Raw genomic sequence first — 19550 nt, 5'->3', positions numbered from 1 at the left:
TTAGGCTTATAGAAATGTTGGATTCCAGCAACCAATGAATTTTTACCTGTAGTATTTTGAAATCTTCAAAAGAAGGTATTCTATTGCACAAGGAATAGTGGAATGAGAAACAGGTGTTTGTTCTGAGTTAGGGCTTTGTCTCCTTATTTACAGGTGCTAATCACCTCTTGGGGATAACTTCCTCATCTATGAAAAAGGCAGAGTGTATTATTGGTCATCGCTGAGGCATATTTTGTCTCTAAAATTATATAAAATTCTCAACTGTTATTCATGGGTTGAAAGTTAATTTTCTTGAGTAAGTTTTCTGTTTGATGAAAAGAGTATTGTTACCACAAAGATTACAATCATTTTGAAACTCTATATAGTAGATGCCTATTATTAATTGTTCTTGCTGGCTCACAGTGAGTTTCAAACAACAGAACTTGGAGCCATCACAAATAGATAGTATTGACATATTTAACTAGCAGCTCTGTTGATATTTGTTTTTGCAAATCCACATTATGGAGGCACCTATTTAGAATATCAGATATTACTGTGCAACCTTTAGAAAGAAACAACAGAAAGAAAATCATTGCTAACATTTAATTGAAATGAGTGTTACTAGTCACATAAACACTCTGTGGTCAATAATTTCATTCCTGGCTGGACTATAAATTGAAGAGACAGCTCATTAAACAGGTGATTGTGCTAAGGTAGCTTGATGTACTTTTGTAAACAAGCCTCAGTTGATTATTTCCTGTTCCTTTTGTATCATTGGTTCTCAAACATGGCTGTACATTGTGACCGCTTGGGGACCTTTTAAAACATTCCCTCTCCCAGGCTACACTCCATATAAATTACAACTGAATTTCTGGGCATGAGGTTCAGGCATTAGTGTTTTTTAAAATCCCACACATGATTCCAATGTGTAGAGTTGTTTGAGAACCACTATTCTACATAACGTAATTGCTTTTTTTATTTGAAGCTCTTATACATTTCAAAGTGGACTTGATTGAAGAAAACTAAAGGTCTTTAGAAAGATTAACATTTCCTTTTTTGTTTCAAGACTCTGGGAATGATTATTCAAGATATTTGTTTCCAAAATTTCACTGTAGTTAATGCTACATTTTCACATGATTATTTCATTCACATTAATGTTGCTTTACTATGTTCAGATATTGTAATGAATACTTACAGATGTTAGCTTCATGAGTGGATTAAAAATTTCCTCTTATTTAATTCAGCTTTAAACAAATTTGACTCTTTTTTATATTTACTAATTAATTCTGAAACACACTGAACTTTTCAGTGTCATTAAAGTACTTATTTTTGCTAAGTCCACCTGAATATATTCATTATTAATCTGAATCTTTGAACACATTCATGTCAACCTTTCTTTACCTCATCCATGGGAGACATCCCAGTCTCCAGCTGCTAGGCTTTGCTTTCTTCTAAAAAGATTGTCATTCGTTCAGTCTCTGCTCCCTTTAATGCGAGTTCAAATTTTAGTTAAACCAGACAAATCAGAAAATTTAGTCTTAACTCTTTTAGCAGTCGTGTATTTTTTTAATACTTGTTGCCTATGACTCTTGTATTTAATCAATTTTTATTTTCCTTTAAAAAATATATCCAAAGAATCCTTGCCATCTGTCATGCCTTTTTGCCTTTTCATTTTTTTTTATTTCAAAATATTAAGGGTTTATAAATGTTTTTGTTACATTGCTTAAGTCAGGGCTACAAATGTGCCCATCATCTGAACATCATTCATTGTACCTGTTAGATGAGTTTTTGCCCCTCCCCTTCTCCCACTTCCCCACTGCTTGATTTCCAATGACCTTTACTTCCCTCTGTGCACTTGTGTGCCCATCAGTTAGTTACAATTTATTAGAGAGTACATGTCATGTTTGTTTTCCCATTCTTGAAATGCTTTACTTAAGATAATGTCTCCAATTCCTTCCAAATTGCTGCAAAAGGTATTAATTCATCATTTTTTATGGCTGAGCAGTATTCCATGGTCTACATATACCACATTTTGTTAATCCCTCATGAATTTATGGGCACTGGGTTGATTCCACATCTTTGCAATTGTGAATTGTGCTGCAATAAACATTGAAGTGCTGGTATCTTTTGATAAAATGACAGAAGTTTTTCAAAAGAATATAGATAAATGGCCAAAAAACACGGAAAAAATGTTCAACATCACTAATTATCAGGGAAATGCAAATCAAAATCACAATGAGATATCACCTTTCTCCTGTTAGAATGACTTTTATTAACAAGCCCCAAAACAATAGATGTTGGTGCAGATTCAGAGAGAAAGGAATGCTTATACACTGTTGGTGGGACTGCAAATTAAAACAACTCCTATGGAAAACAGTATGGAGATTTCTCAAAGAACTAAAAAGAGACCTACCATTCAATCCAGCAATCACACTACTGGGTATTTACCAGAAGGAAAATATGTCATGCCTTTTCTAACCCCTGCATATCCTAGGTTTTCCATGTACTCTAATTCCTTTAGGAGGCTTTGTTCTGAGCTCTTTCTCTCCACAACTATATTTTTTATGATATTTAAACTGGAGTCTTAAAAAACATTCTAACATATCGCTTATGACTACATCAGTTCATTCATTTTAACTCTGCATTATATTTTCCATTTCTCAGAGTATTGGATCCTTTTCATTATGCAGATATTTAGTGGCTGCTTTTTCAAATCTACCCAAAGCAAATTTGTCTTCTATATTTTGTAGAATCTCTTCAGGTATATTATCTCTGTTCAAATTTAAAAATTGTGTTTTAATTTTCTTCCCTCTATTTTTAATGCATCAAGTTTAGATTCATATTCACTTTTAAAAAGTGGCAATTTATTTTCAAGTCTTACTTACAGTGTTATTTCTACAGAAAATTTTAAATAATATTTCTTATTTCTATAGTTGTACATTTTTTCCTAAAAAAATTGAGAATTCACATTTTTTTTGTTTTTATCTGCAAGTATTTGAAATGGAAAAAGAGAAAGAATAAATACTTGATCTTTAGAGTAAATTGTAGTTAGAATTAAGTACCTTTAAAAACCAAAAGATAATAAAATAGCCCAACAAGAAGAAAAGTAACATGAGAACAGAGAAAAAAATTAGTCACGAGATAGGAGCTAGGACTCTTAATTCAGAGTGACTGGGAAAAAAGAAGCATCTAGATTCTTCAAAGAATTGTGTTAGAGAAACTATTCTGAGGGAATCTGGAAGAAAAAAATAAACATTTTAAAAATCAAACAAGAAGTAAGAAATACATTTATAGAAATATTTGCCTATTATAAAATTAAATTGTTGATTATTCAAATGAAGAAGGGGACCATAAGGTGTAGTGACGCTAAATTGACACCAATCAGTAGTGATTTTAAAACCACTTTGTCAACTCAGCAGGTCACACATTCTTCTCTTTCACCCATTAACTCATAAGTGACATATACCAACAATAGAAGACACGATCAGCATCCAGGTGCTTTGCTAACAATAATTTTATCGGCAGTTGTCTGGTCAGTGAGGTCAGAGGAATTGGGCACATTGAATTGCACGCCACTTGCAGACAAGAATAAAATTTCTTGTGAATTACGTAACTTTCGTGGAAGTTGGCACATCAGAGGTTTTAAAAACACTGTCTTTAACTGCTTCCTACTGGTTTTCCCCCTTAAAAGTTATTGCATTCTTGGTTCAAGTAATGGGTCTTTCTTCTTCAAGATAACATGTTTCCCAGAGTGCTTTGACTTTTTTCCAGAAAAAAAGCTCAAAAGCATGAAGTAATTTCTGCCATGCACATGTACTGTGTATTTCTCTTCTGGCTTGTCATTAGGCAGTGCACCCTCAGGAGAAAAAATAGGGGACAGATACCCTCCCTTTTCAATTTCCCTCTATCAAGGGCTTTTCTTCATGTAGCAGTCACTCAGAGTGGAGGATGAAATAATTCTATAGATGCAAGAGACCTGAGAAGGAGATCTTTAATAGTGAACAACCAGAATTACCAGTATCTTCAAAAGTAAAAAGTGCTCATTTCTGTAGTATATTGTCCTTAACAAAGAGCTTTCAAGTAAATTATCTCCTTTGATTCATATGCCAACCTATTGAGATATAGAGCATATTTTGTTATGTCCACTTTATAGATGTGAAATTCGTACTTAGATAAATAAAAATATCTGCAGTTCATAAAGCAGTAGTTGTGGACTGAGGCCTCACATTCCAGTTTCGGATTCTTGTGCTAGAGTTCTTTCACCATGTCGTGCAATACAGCAATCTGCACATGCCACTAGAATAGTCAGTGGGAATTAAAGTGAGCCTGTTAGACTGTGTGTCTATTAATCTATAGGTGTGTCTATGAGCTTAGTTGTGGCTAGATCCTATACAAATTTTACAAACAGGAATAACTAAAGGCACATGTTTTTTCAGCAATTATGGAACTCTGTGAAGCAAGGATAGCAAAATAAGATTCCAACTGCATTTTAAGGAGTAATTCTTTCTGTGGTAACACTGCATTCCAAATGTGTGAAAAAGACAGGGAAAGACATGAACTGCAATAAATTATTGCTAAAGCGAGTTAGCTTATTAACTTCCTTTCTCTTTTTCTGCCGACTGGCAGCTGAACGGTTCTTAGAAGCTTTCAAAACCTTGGAATGATAGGCATCCTCAAGTTCAAAGACTTCCATGAACCTTTTGGACCTACAACTGCAGCTAGAAGACCTGTTGAAACAAGCTTCCCTGGGTAATTTCCAGCACAGTTGGATACACTACTCTGTTAGAACTAGCTCCCCCAAGGTTGTTCATCACTGACATTCTGGTCTCACCTAGATTTTGGAGAACAGTGGCTGCCTGTGAAACTGGCCTGGGGCGTGTACACCTGGCGTCTCCATCCTGAGTCACCTGGCCCTGGTCACTGCAACAGCACAGAGTCCTTCCCCTACTGACACAGGTGTTGGGCCCTGCCCAGCATGCCTCACATGTAATTAAATAACACATCTTCTCTACAGGAAGCTTGAGGCAAATTTTTTCCTTGGAGAAGAATACCTTTTCCACCTTCCTAAAAATTCCAAATCTCAAAGGATTTTTTTATGAGTCAGTTTCCTTGGAATAGATTGCCATTATTGATATTAAAGATCCATATGTTCACAATAACTGGTTACATAGACCTGTGTTCAGGAAAGAGAAGAGAATTCCTCTAAGACATAAAAGATGTTATAATCTTTTCTTGATTGGTTCTAGCGAAAATAAAATTGGCAGAGGCAGCAGTACTCCCACGGGCATTATTCCATATAATTTTAGGGAGGAAGGTGGGTATGCTGAACAAGAATGATCATGTCTGGAAGATGAAATACTGGTTTAAAAATACCCAACTTTTGGTCCTTGATTCTTTGAAAAATGGCAAAGAATTCTGTAAGCAACAGAATTAGTGGAGCTTTTAAAATGGCAAAATCAGTGACTTGGTGACTTTCCAAAAAGCTCATTGGCACCAAGCAGTACCCACGTTTCAGAAGTCAGTTGTTGGGTACTTCATCAGATTTCACACATCGATCACTCCTTGTCACAGGTGGTTTAGCTAAGATTAGAATATGAAAGAGGTTATGTCACAGGAATACTGGCTTTTGCTGAGAACAGGTCCAAGTATTGGATGTGAGAGAGAAAAGTCTTTGACCCCAAAAGGGCCTTCATCACAGTGGATCTCGGGCTAAAGATGAAAAGGGGGACTGATTGCTCCAATGTCTGGCTTATCATTAATTGGATTTAGTACCCAGGTCAAAGTTTTTTCCTCTATGTCCTCAGGTTATCCCAAATAATGATAGCACCGATTTATGCTTATGAGGGATGGTTCTCTATGTTTGATACTAGAAGTAAGGAGGTGTTCTAAGGAGCACAGGGGGTATTAGATATCTTTACAGGAAGTATAAAATGCCTTATCATTTTCCTAAAAACTAAGTGACTTCACCATGATGTGTTGACATCTCTTCGAGGCAGGCACGTGCATTTCCAGTGTCTCCCTGTGAGGAATATTCCCCCATTTTTTAGTAGATTTTGCATCATTACCCTGATAGTTTTCCTTCAGTCAAAATTACTTATTCAAATTTTATTTTAACATAATTCAAGGTACTTGTTGGAGCTACAAAAATGTGCAATATTATTTTACGATTCCTATATTAAGATGCTTAGATTTACTTTGCCAAGTAGTCTGAAAGATCACTTGTTCTTGTATGTTTTATAATCTACTCTAACACATGTGGGACTGAAGTTTGGAGCCAAAATATTTTTTTTTTTTATCCCTTACTGTTAATTCATTTGCAATTCTAGACCTCCAACTGAGGTGAAACAACTTTGTGGTTGTTTCTCAGAATCTTCCAGTTTTGTGAAAGATCATGGGGAAGACAGACAATCTAACCCCATATATATTAATACACAATGTAATAAAGATTTATTTTCTGCATTTTATACTAGATTCAAATGTACTTCTCAAATAGCATGCTTCTTATAACATTTGAATCAGAATTCATTGAAAGAAAAATCATCCATTTTGATTCTTCAGTAAGGTGGTCTGTTTTTCTCAAGGCATATGCTAAATTAGTTCAATGCATGTCTTGAATTATTTGGAAGCAGTTTTTCTCTGGCTGACATATGTAAAATCATACACACACACACACACACACACACACACGAACGCGTTCTTCTTTTATGCTTTTACTCCCACTTAGAGATTTTTATGTCTAATATACTAAATATTTGAATGTTTTTCGTCCGTTACTGTTTATCTCTGTGATTAGAATGCAAGCTTCATAAAGGCAGGGATTTTTGTCTATTTTGGTTATTGTTGTACCCCAGTACCTAAAATGTGCCTGGTCCATTGCAGATGCTCAAATTTATTTATTTGTTGCAAAAATATGAAACTGAATTTACTGGACAATAGCAAAAACTCTTCCTCAATTTGGGGTTTATGTATCTGGATGAAGTCCTCATACCTCTGAAGAAAATAGCACAGAAAGATTGGTTTGTTCCATTAACGAATCAGTAAATTACAATGCTCAGTGTTTTTCAGGGGAAAAATAGATTGGAAGTTAAGCCTTCCTTCAAAAGAAAAGAATTAGGCATATCAACTATATATCCAAATTTAAAATGAGTTGTATGTTATGGAAACTCTCATTCTTCTTAAATTTGAGCCTTTACACTAATGTAAACTCCAGAGTTAAAGATAGCAATAAGATAATATCTTTCTAACATTTATATTTGAAATTTGACTTTTTCCCCCATCAAGACATCCAAATATTGTTTAGAGAAATTCTTTTTAAAATGATAGCATTTATTTCAAGGAGTACAATAAGTTTGTTTCAAAATACTTAAGGTAAACATATTTAAATATCAAAAAATAAAATCTTTGGGTATGTGCTTATTCAAATTTAACTCATGTCATAAATCTGTGCTTAAAATGAAGAGAAGACTGTAAATGAAGGTGGTTAAGACGCTGAATTCTGCAGAATCAGGTTCTACTTTATTATAAAGCAAAATATTCATAATTGAATCAAAATCATAGCACAGAGAACAAATAAAGCTATAATGTCAAATCAGATTCAGAATAAAAATGGAAAGTGCTGTTCCTCTGTTGCGGTTTGTTTTAGAGTTAAGTATTAATATTTACTAAGTAGAATTTAGAACACTAAGGAAATAGTAGCTACCAACAATGAACTTGCTTGACACTCCTATGGTCTCCACATACATTTATAGTAGTTTTTATCATAATATGGAGCTTCCCTAACTCCAAATTATGTGGGCACAGAGCCATTTGTTTGAGGGAAATTACTTGTTTGAGAGAAATTACTACCCCATGCAATTTTTTACTCACTTGCAGAAGCATGTTTGCACTGCTTTTTTTGTAAAGAGTCTGTGTTTACCGACTTTGGGGCGAAAAAGTCTCACTAGAATTAAGGAAGTTACCCTAGTATACACTCATCAATAAAATGAGAGCAGTTTTTATTTCTTTCATGAATCTGCTTACTATAACTGTAGGAATTATGGCTTGCTAATAATTCAGAGGGGAGGTCTAAGTGTTTACTAAATTTCAGTAGTGGCTGGATGAGGACGTTCCTTCAAAGTTGATAAATCTATACTCACCTCAACAATCTGAATATCTCTTCAGTTACATGCCAATATAAGAATTATGGCTAATTATGGCCAATATAAGAATCTATTTATAAATAGATTTTGGAAACGGGAAATTCTCTTTGTCTCAGAAAAATCTTTTCCTGATTAATAAAAATCATATCAACAGGGATAAAAGTAAAAGTATTTCCCAAATGATTTTTTTACATATATAGATGCTACCCCTTGAATTGTGATACCATTAAATTTACGCAGAATGAATTTTAAAATGATACAATACTTACTTTTATCTTTTTAGTCCCAATTTAAACTCTGCTTTACTTTGATATTATTTAAAGTAATGTTGCCAAATACAGGAATTTGAACATAAAATATGAACACATTATGAAAATATGAATACATTAATATTGTATATGTATATGCATGGTTTTGGATTTTTTTAATCCTTGTATGGTGCATCATAGAACTATTTTTCTGAGAGGTAAACCCTCAATGTCCCCAAAACAGAGGTTTTTTTCTGCCTATCTTTTGCTTTATAGAAAACAAGGTCATCATTTTTTTCCCCTGGGCTTCCTTCTCTTTTTTAAATTTGTTTTTAAAAATTATTGTTATTATTGTTTTCTAATGAAATTTTTAAGTGGTTTTAAAGTCACAATGAGGTTGAGCAGACGGTACAGAGATGTCCCATGTACCCCCGTTCCCACACATGAATAGCATTCCCCATTAGGAACACCTCCCACCAGAGTGGCACATTTGTTACAATTGATGAATCTTCACTGACACATTATTAGCATCCAGAATTCACAGGATGACATACTAGAGTTCACTCTTGGAATTGCACACTCTGTGGGTTGGGACAAGTGTTAATGACATATATCCGTCATTATAGTATCATATAGAGTGTTTTCACTGCCCTAAAAATTCTCTGTGCTTTGCCTATTAATCCTTCCTTTCCTCCTAAACCTTAGCAACCAATGTTCTTTTTACTATCTACATAGTTTTGCCTTTCCCAGGATGTTAGATAGCTGGAATTATATAATATGTGGCCTTTTCAGATTGACTTCTTTCACTTAGTAAGATACGTCTAAGTTTCCTTCATGTTTTTTCATAGCTTGATGGTTTACTTCTTTTCAGTGCTGAATAATATTCCATTGTCTGTATGTACCACAGTTGATTCACTCACCTACTGAAGGGTATTTTGTTTGTTCTCAAGCTTTGGCAACTGTGAATAAAGCTTTGATAAACATCTGTGTGAAGGTTTTTGTGTGATCATATGTTTTCAACTCCTTCGGGTAAGCAAATACTAAGCAGAGTAATTGCTGGATCATATGGTAAGAATATTTTAAGTTTTATGAGAAACTGCAAACTGCCTTCCAAAATGGCTGTACCATTTTACACTCCTATTAGCAATGCATGAGAGTTCCTGTTGTTCCAATCCTCACTAGCATTTGGTGCTGTCAGTGTTCCATATTTTGGCCATTCAAATAGGTATATATCGGTACCTCAATGTTTTAATTTGCATTTCCCTTGTTATATATAACCAGAAACATCTTTTCATATGCTTATTTGCCATCTTTGGTGAGGTTTCTGTTAAGATTTTTGGCCCATTTTGTAATTGAGTTGTTTATTTACTTATTGTTGAGTTTTAAGTGTTCTTTGTATATTTTGGATAACAGTCCTTTATCAAATGTGTCTTTTGCAAATATTTTCTCACAGTCCAAGGCTTGTCTTTTTATTCTTTTGACAGTGTCTTTTGTAAAGTAGAAATTTTTAATTTTAATGAAGTCTAGCTTATCAATTCATCTTTTTTTTTTTTTTTTTTTTTTTTGCATATGAGTGTCCAATATGCAGAAAAAGTGCCATTGGCTGGAAAGACTATCAATTGCTACCTTGCATTGCTTATTCCTTTGTCAAAGATCAGTCGACTATATCTATATGGGTCTATTTCTGGGCTCTTGATTCCCTTCTATTGATTTATTTGTCTATTCTTTTGCCAATACCACACTGTCTTGGTTGCTGTAGCTTTATAATAAGTCTTGAAGCTGGGTAATGTCAGTCCTCCAACTTTGTTTTTCTCCTTAAATATTGTGTTGGCTATTTTGGGTCTTTTATTATTATGTTTAACAAACCAATATGTGTACCTAGTTAAAAAATCACATATACTTCTGGGTTTGAATGACTTTTTCACAGCATTTCCCCCTAATACCCAAGAAAAAGCACAAATACAAAATAAAAATCTCTTACCTGCACTATTACAACAGCCCCCTAATTGGTCTCTCTGCTGTTACTGTTGTCTGCTTACACTCTACTCTCAACAAAAGGGTCAAAGTAATCCTTTTAAAACTTTAGTCAGATCTTGCCTTTGGCTAAAACAATGAAACTCAGAGGTAAAGCCTTTCAATGCCCCACAATATCTGATCTTAGCACACACAACTTTTTGCTCCCCATCCTCTAGTCTGACACACTGGCTCTACTTTTACCATTTCTCAATCAAACTGGTGTGCTCTCACCTTAGGGCTTTTGCATTGGCTATTCCGTCTGACTCTAACACTCTTCCCCTAGAGCTCTTTATGGCTAATTCCTTCACTCCTCATTCATTGCTCAAATATCACCTTTTAAATGAAGTCTTCCATGACTGCCTTGCTTAAAGCTAAAATTTGACCTTTCTACTCTCCTAACCCCTGGCTCAGATTTTCCTCACATTGTTCTGATTTTCTTTTTTTCCCATGACACTTGTCATCTTCTATCATACTATTTTATCATGTGATTTACTTCTTTATTATATTTTCTGTTTACCCTTTCTCCTTCCCCCATGTTTCACCCAAAAAGCTACACAGGGTTTTTTGTTCTTTGTTTTTTGGTTTTTATCTGTTCAGTGATATATTCAACAGTCTAGTGCCTGGCACATAGATGCATAATAAATATTTATTGAATGAATTAATATAATACATAGTAATTTCTCTTTGGTAAATAAAAAAATGAACATTGAGATAAAAAGCAGGGACTATATTCTAGGAATTTTGATGCGAATTACTCAGCCTGGATAAATATCATAGTTAAGGTCTTGAACTTCAAGGATTAAAAAACAAATTTCTTAGACATATAGGTAAATAAAGTAGATCACCTACAGTGGCTTAAAAAGCAGCCAGATCTAAGATTCCTTCACAGCAGCATTCAATGCCAGATACAATGGTGCTATTTCGACAAAGTTTTGCAGGAAAGAAAGAAAGCTAAGATGACAGTAGAAAAAAGACAACAGGCAGACATTCTTAAATATGAAAGAACTCACGGAATATGGCACTCATGAGTCCTTAGAAAAAAATGCTTGACAATGCATGTTTGAATCCATTTAAATATAGAAAGAAGACTAAACAACTGAGGGAATTATTGCTATAGAACAAAATGTGAATGTTATTAATCAGAACAATATAAAATTAGTAGTATGAAGATAATTGGAAATTGTAGGGAAGGAAGATAGTTTCATATTTCTAAGCAAGAGTCTGTTGATATGTTTTAATTTCAAAATATATAATAAAAACAGTAAGGACTCCAACTATTATTGTTTTTCATATCCCCCCAACTCACCCTTTCAAGCTTGGAGAATTTTAAATCTTATGGTGAGGAACCACTTACTTGAAAATCAATGATTCCTTTAGTTTTTGTTCAGTTTCCCTTTTTATTAATAAATTAAAATTAAATTTAATACACTACTAATAAAAATAGAATCTCTATATAATCGCATCTTAGCAATAGATCCCCTATTCTTGTTATATTTCTTATTATTCCAAAGTTCAGAATAGAAGAATTCCTCTGAATGTGCTCTGAGAAGATTGTTCACGCTTTCTTAAGCTTTATTTTCCCACAATCCTAGGCTAGAACATTTCAATAATCAGTGTGTGACTAATACTTTGGGGGAAACATTAACTTCTATAGCTAGCATTGTCGGTTTTACATAATTCTTTATGGCACCTCATTATTATTCTCATCACTAGGACAATATTGTACTAAACCTTTTCTGTCTCTAAGACTGTGGACCTCTCAGTCATAGTGATTAAACAGCTTTGTTTTATGTGCAAGTGGCACATGTCTTATGTGGATTTTGGAAGATAATGGACAGGTTTTCAAATTCATTGTTGTGCTTCCATTGGCATTAAATATCTTCTAATTATATTCTCCTCTGCTTGAAATGAAAGCAACATTGGTTTTAATCCAAAGAAATTATTTCTAAATTGATAGCTCAGAAAAGTATATGAGGAACATGGTTGTTTTCATCCATTATTTTTAGATTAAGGCTCACAAAAAAGCATTCATATTGAAGTATACAGATGCTACCCACATCACCTACATTTTTTTCTACAGACCAAGTTTTCCCATATGATAATTATCTATATATTAATTGTTAGCAAGAAATAAAAATATTTAGAAAGATGTCTCCCACAACAAAAACAATTTTGTAAGTACTGCCTTTTCTACTCCCCTTCCTAGAACCCCCATGTCTAGAGACTTATGCACAAACTAAATTCCCAACATTTATCACAATTAGTACATGAATTAAAAGATAACACTTTTTGGCCTCATATTCAGCATTTTTCAGATCCATGTAAAAAAAGAAAAAAAAAAACAACAACAGCAACATCAACAACCACCAAAACTTTACAATGTTAATTCACAATACCACAGGGGATCGTGATAAAACATCAGCATGAACAAAGGAATGAACAGATTATCATTTGAGGTTAAGAAATCTATACATTCCTAAATATTTTCTAAATAATTTTCTTTGATTAGAAGTTTTAACATGATGGGAATAACTTCTCCCTTTAAATGCTCTTATAAATCTATGTTTTATTTGTGTTTGATAAACTGCTTTGGGCTCATTATATTGCAGCTGCAGAGGAAAGTGATTCCAGCAGTATTCGACTCTGTATTTCCGTCCAGGGGCTTAGCCAATGGGGAATACACATGCTCTCATATCAGGGATCTTATTTGAGGATCAGAGGAGAGAGATCTGGGAGAGAAAAGCGTCCAGTACTTGCTCATACATTATTTTAAAACCCTTGTTAGTGTTTTAGGTACCAGAGTACTGAGAGAGATGAAAAATACCTTTGTCTCTAGTACATAATGAATCTGCCCCTTAATAGACTGACCATGCACAGTAAAATACAATTGTGGTTTATTTATGTAAACACTGAATTTTCCCCAGGCAGCTTTATGTGCAGGGCTGAAATGGGCTTTTGGAAATTAGGGATGCACTCATAAGTAAGAGAGCTTGCAAATTGTCCCAACTGCCATTGGACTTTATTTCAGTGTGCATCGGGTTCCAGTAAAAGTATTCCCATTGGGCCCAATTCTGTACTGTTTCCTGCCATAAAACACCTGCGTCTGTCACAGGAAGCTTCAAGGGCAGAAGCCCCTTGAGAGGAAGAAGTCAATTTAATAATATATCTACAATACCTCTCAGTATCAGAAAGACGTACACCTGCACTTCCACAGCTGCTGAAACCACAGATGCACCTGCATGTCATAGCCCAGTATCTTGGATACATAGAAAGCAGAGCACATATTGATGAATAATTTCCACTGCCCTATACTGTCACCATTTTTGTTTTTAATACTTTAGGCAAGGCTAGCATTAGAGAAGCAGAACCAGAAACCAGTTATGAGATGTGATTAGAAGGGGAGAAAGAGATGGATTCTTACTTTCAATTGTCTCTTAAAGTTATTTGAATTTTCAATATTAAATTCTTTCTAAAGTACTTTCATAAAAAGTGGATCATCTGAACTGAGATTGGTAAATTATCAGAAAGCCATCACATTAGTCTATCCCCACTCATGGCAGTGATATGCAGTGTCTTGTATAATAGAATGGAGATCAAGAAGAAGCAGTGGATTTGGAGGGCATGTGTTCTGCTAGACCAGAGAGAACGCACAAACAACTGCTCCTCCCACACTGGGATGTCCCTAAGCACTTGGTTCCTGGTCTTTAGAGCAGGAACTAAATAGTAAGGTGGTTGGACCAAACCCCACAATTGTTTCAACATTGATCAGGATCAGTTCTTGCTAGAAAATTTTTTCAATAGTAGTAATAGTTATTTTGCTGAATTGTAGGAGAAAAAGATCCAAAAAATAAAGCAGCAATGTTTGAAACGACTATAGTGTCCATATTTACCCACCCAATGATACTAGTCATTTCTACAGATTTTAATAAAACAATTCAACTCCAATATCACCCTACCAAAACTACTTTCCTAAAAGTTATGAATGACCTGATAATTGGAATATTTAATCACTTTTTTCCATACTTCATTGTTTTTGACCCATTATTATTATTTTTTAATCTTTAAATTTCCTGATACTTTAGTGCCTTTGTCCCAGAAAAATGCCAAAGAGTGTTGACTGAAAAGTTCAGTGATCAGGTGGAATGAAGGCTACAAGTTACCCTCGACTAGAAGTCAGAAGGTGGCTGACTTAAGGCTTACTGCTAAAAATGCAATTAACTATGCAATTGATTAAGAGAACAAAGAAAAAAAAACTTCCTGCAACATTTCTCAGAAAATACACACTTGTCCACTGGCTGATGGACCCCAGAAGAATTTCCTCCTTCTTTATGCAAAACTCAAAGTTAAAAGTATCTGGGGTTTCTCCAGATTCAACTTCTTAACTTCTTGGATGTATTGATGCTGCTGTCCTTTTATGCAGAATCATAGAAAATGCTAGATAAATTATTTAGAATCTTTATTTCCTTATCTTTATAAACAATGTTCCTGATACTTTCAATAAGGTTTAGTCTTCTCTTTCAAGAGGTTTGGTTTTAAATTCAAAACAGGAGGATTTATATGATTCTGGAACATCTCCAAATTTACAAATTCTTCATTGCAGCATTAAGGATGTGAAAGGATGTGTAAATATTTGGTGAGTACCCTGAGTCATTCCAATGGAAATACTCCCCTTCTAGTATTTTGGCATAACTGAATATGCCTCAGACCTGGGCCTTGCGTTTTGGTTTAAATGTAAAAGATTGAAAATAAATGTAACATATAGGAACATCTTAATCATCCCCCTGAGCCTTATATTTTCCATAAATACCCATTATAAAATGGGAATTTCCTGATGCATGTTGAATTAGGAGAGTATAGTGTAGGTGTGATGTCTGAGAGAGGGCTAGGGTGAGGCAGAAACCGACTCACCACTGCTACTTTCTAACTTAAGCAGGTAGAAAGCAAGGAGTTTTCTTAGGTTAAGTGGGAATTCACAACTCCCTGCTGCAGCTTAGTCTCTGAGCTAGTGGCATAAAAATCCTAAAAATGGGGGATAGGATCAGATGCTGCCTTTACTAATTGACATTTGCTTTCATAACTCTGTTTATGGTTTTATGGAGACTGTACAAGTCACCTGATCTCCTTTTTAATTGTTATTGCATTTCTGTGATTTTTTAAAGGTATATAACACATATACAAAAAAATGTCGAAGTTTGACATATTTATTTATCCACTTCACTTCAGCCTGGATTAAGATACAGATACCATAGGAGCTGCCCTCAGGCCCCTTTCCATCAATACTACCCCACCAAAGGTAACTTCATTCTGATTTTTATCATTATTAGTTTTACCTGTTTCCAAACTTCATATAATAGAATTTTATAGTATACGCTCATTTTTTTCTGGATTTTTTTTGCTCAGATAATGTAAGATTCAGCTATGATGATGCATGCAGCAGTAGTTCGTTCTTTCTAATCACTGTGTGCTATTCCATTACGAAGATATCACAATTCACTATCGATTCTACTGTTGCAGGATATATCGGCTTTTTCCAGGTTTTTTATATTATTAAGAAAGCAGTTATTAACATCTTTGTACATGTCTTTTGTTGCACATATGACCTCATTTTTCTTTGATATATATCTAGGAGTGAAATTGCTGGATTGTATGATAAGTGACGTTAGTAGATCATGCCAAGCAGTTTTTCAGAGTGGTTGAACCATTTTACAATCCCATTAGCAATGCATGAGAGTCTGGTTCCTCTGCATCCTTGCCAAAATTTGTGCAGTTCAACCGTTGCATTGCATGTGGCAGTTCTTTTTATTTGCTGTGTACTGTCCTAGTATGAATAGTCCACAATTAATAAATCCATTCTACTATTGAAAGATGTGTGGGTCCTTTTCCATTAAAGTGGAGTGTGATGGTATTTCTCTGTGTCTTCAATTTTCATTTCCCTGAGGATATATGATATTAAATACCCTTCTCATCCTTTTGCAAGCAGAATAATGTCCCCAAAATGTATAGGTGTTATAGGTTGAATTGTGGCTCTCCCTAATTCATATGTTAAAATTTTAATCCTGAGTACTTCAGAGAGTAAACTTATTAGGAAATAGGGTTCTTGCAGTTAGGATTATTTAAATTAGATGAGGTTATATAGGAGTAGAGTGAGCTCCTCATCCAGTGTGACTGGAGTAATCAAGAAAAGAAGAAATTTGGACAAAAAGATGCACACAGGAAGATGTCATATAAAGAAATCCAGGGAGAAAGTGGCCATCTACAAGCCAAGGAAAGAGTCCCGGAACAGCTCCTTTCCTCATTGTCCTCAGGAGGAATTCGCCATGCTAACACCTTGATTTCAGACTCCTCGTCTCCAGATCTGTGAGACTATAAATTTCTATTGTTCCAAGTCACCTAGTTTGTGATACTTTGTTGTAGCCACTCTAGCAAATTAATATAGTCAGTAACTGGCTCATCACCACTTCATCTGTAATTACTAGTCCTATTAATGTGGTGTTACCTGTTTCTTCTGGGGTAAATGTCACTTGTGCTGCAGCCTGAATGCCAGCATTCCCTCCCTGAAATACATTTTGGAAACTGCCATTACAGAAGTTGCTAATGGATAAAATAGAATGGGGTTGAACATTATAGATTTTTGTGTGAAAACGTTACTGGAACAGGAAACAGCTTGAGAGTGCAATAGCCCCTTTGCTAAAACAAGTCTGAGGTGATGTTCCAGATTTGTTTCCTACTCTGCCAATTCTGAAAGAGGAAAATGAATTTTCCACCTGGCCCTTGTTGAGGACTGCCTGGACTTCACCGTGCGCTGAGAGTCTGTAGTTGTATGCCTCACTAATGGACTGGAAAACTGATGTTGGCAAAACAAAATTTGTAATTCTGACACCAAAATGATATTTATACAGATTTATGTATAAAAAGATTTAATTTACCTAATAGATTTAAACTCGCAGTGGAATTCAAACAACTCAAATTGTCTCAGTTCCATACGTTTGCCTGAGTCATCTACCACTGTTAGAATTTTCACTGTAATATTATCTGTTTCAGTGAATTAGAGATTGTTATAAAGCAAATGAAATAAGAAAAAGAAAACTATTTTTCCCAGAGGAATGTAAAATTTGTAAGAGAGGTGCTTAGTAAAAGAGCCCACTTAGCGCATGATATAAATATACCTTTACGTATTACAGATGGGGAAACATGCTTCGATAGCACTTGTTTTTGAGATACTTTCTGCCTTACTAGAAAATAGCAGCTGGAGCAATGAGAACAGAGAAATTAACAACTAAGGATGGCATTGTAATCATCTGTGGTGGAGAATAAGTTCCAAGGTAGGGGGTGTGCAAACATACAAGTGGTGAAAACAGGTGACTTTTTTTTCTTTTTTCCCCTTTTGAAATAAATATGGTTATATTAAATGGGTTCAAATTACTTCAGTGAACAGTTTGGCATAAATAAACCCTTACAAAAGATTGAGAACTCAGAACTGAAATTAAAAGTAATAATTATCTTCATTTATTTTCTAAATCAGAGTATCTAATGGAAAGGCAGCAGGTTGGTGTGTGTGTGTGTGTGTGTGTGTGTGTGCATATATATATATATATACGGCACTGACAGGGGAATGGTGCTGTATAAAAGGTCAACTCCTTTCTTACCAATCCCTCCTGACTTTTCTCTAGAAAATTGCCTTCAGTGCATCCTGACATTCCTTGCTGTCCATAATGAGCACAGTGAAAGGTCACAGGTAGGAAATCTCTCAAGATGTTCTAGCTTCCTGCTTGCAAACATTTCTGTAAATAGTCCATTAACACAACATTTCTCAAGATAACGATATAGTATGACATTTCCCTTTTCCAGCTGCCTAGTAGTCAGCCAATTCTTTCACCAAAGTTTATATTACAATTTAGGAAAATGACCTATCTTATTGTTCAGTCATTTCCATTTAAGTCAATTCCCCATGACTTGTTCACTATTCAAAAATATAGAGCCCCACAAATTGTAATATCAATGAAGCAATACAGATTTGCTTTAATAAATCCTTTAGCCTGGATTTTGCATTTGGTCACCTTTGAAACCAGGAAAATAATGAAATGAGCAGCTCCACCAGATAGAAATAGGTATTCATCATGTGAATCCACTTTGCATGTTATAATAGATTTAGTAACCATAGAACAGGGGAAGGATACAGTTCATCAGTGTTTAGGAAATATTTTCTGGACTCTAGGTTCAGTATACACATGTAAAGAGATAGTTTTTGCTCCAAATGTATTAAAATATAAAGTATTACTTAATCATAGGATTCAAGGTGCTTTACAGTTGTGGTAACATGGGAATATCTCTTTCAAACAATGAAATAAATGTTACCGATGGGATGTCACGTCATCTTTGTATATACTCCATGTATAATCCTATCTATACAAATCTGAAATGATGTCATATATTACAGGTAAAACAAACCTGAATTTCAAAACATATACTCTTATAAATTTTTGTTATACGCAAGTTCTTCCTTTTTTTTTTTTCTATACGTTCTTCTAAGGAAGAACTGTGAGTCTATTTTACTGCAGATATCAGCTTGTGTCCTCTTAGCAGGATGTCATAAATGACAGTGGGAAGAATTAGGAATAGGATGTGGAAAATGTAAGTACACTCAGGTTTTGGGGTAATAATACATGATTTGTGTATTAATGCAAAGATTTTGAAGACAGTAGTTTTCCCCTTTCTGGCACTTTGCCTCTAAAGTAAATTACTGAGTGTACTTTTTTTGAAAGCTATTATAATTCTTATCCAAGCTCATAATGTATCACTAAAGTTCAAGAAAGGCAAGTGGAGAATAAATGGATCTCAAATACTCTTGCCTTATCTGTGTTTTTTTTTTTTTTTTTTTTTTTTACTTTGAATGGACCCCTTCACCAGTCTCACTGGATCTGCTGTCTGTGGGGCCTGGGTGTTGCTGAGCATTAGGTAAATGAAGATACCTCAATACGCAAGAAGACATTCTGAACATGATTAGTAAATATGCATTGCTTTCCTTGGTAGACAAATATAGCCAGTCAATTTAGGGCTGCACTAGGTGACCTCTAAAGCCCCTTGCTGTCCTTAATTTCTATTATGAGGAAAAATTTATAAGAGCAAGTTTCTGATGTCTGTATCTGCTCTCCTTATCTTAAGAGAATGG

Source organism: Eulemur rufifrons, chromosome 17 (genome assembly GCF_041146395.1).
Source record: "Eulemur rufifrons isolate Redbay chromosome 17, OSU_ERuf_1, whole genome shotgun sequence".
Lineage (NCBI taxonomy): Eukaryota > Metazoa > Chordata > Mammalia > Primates > Lemuridae > Eulemur > Eulemur rufifrons.
The sequence above is the reverse complement of the archived record's forward strand: the minus strand, read 5'-3'. Positions refer to the sequence as shown.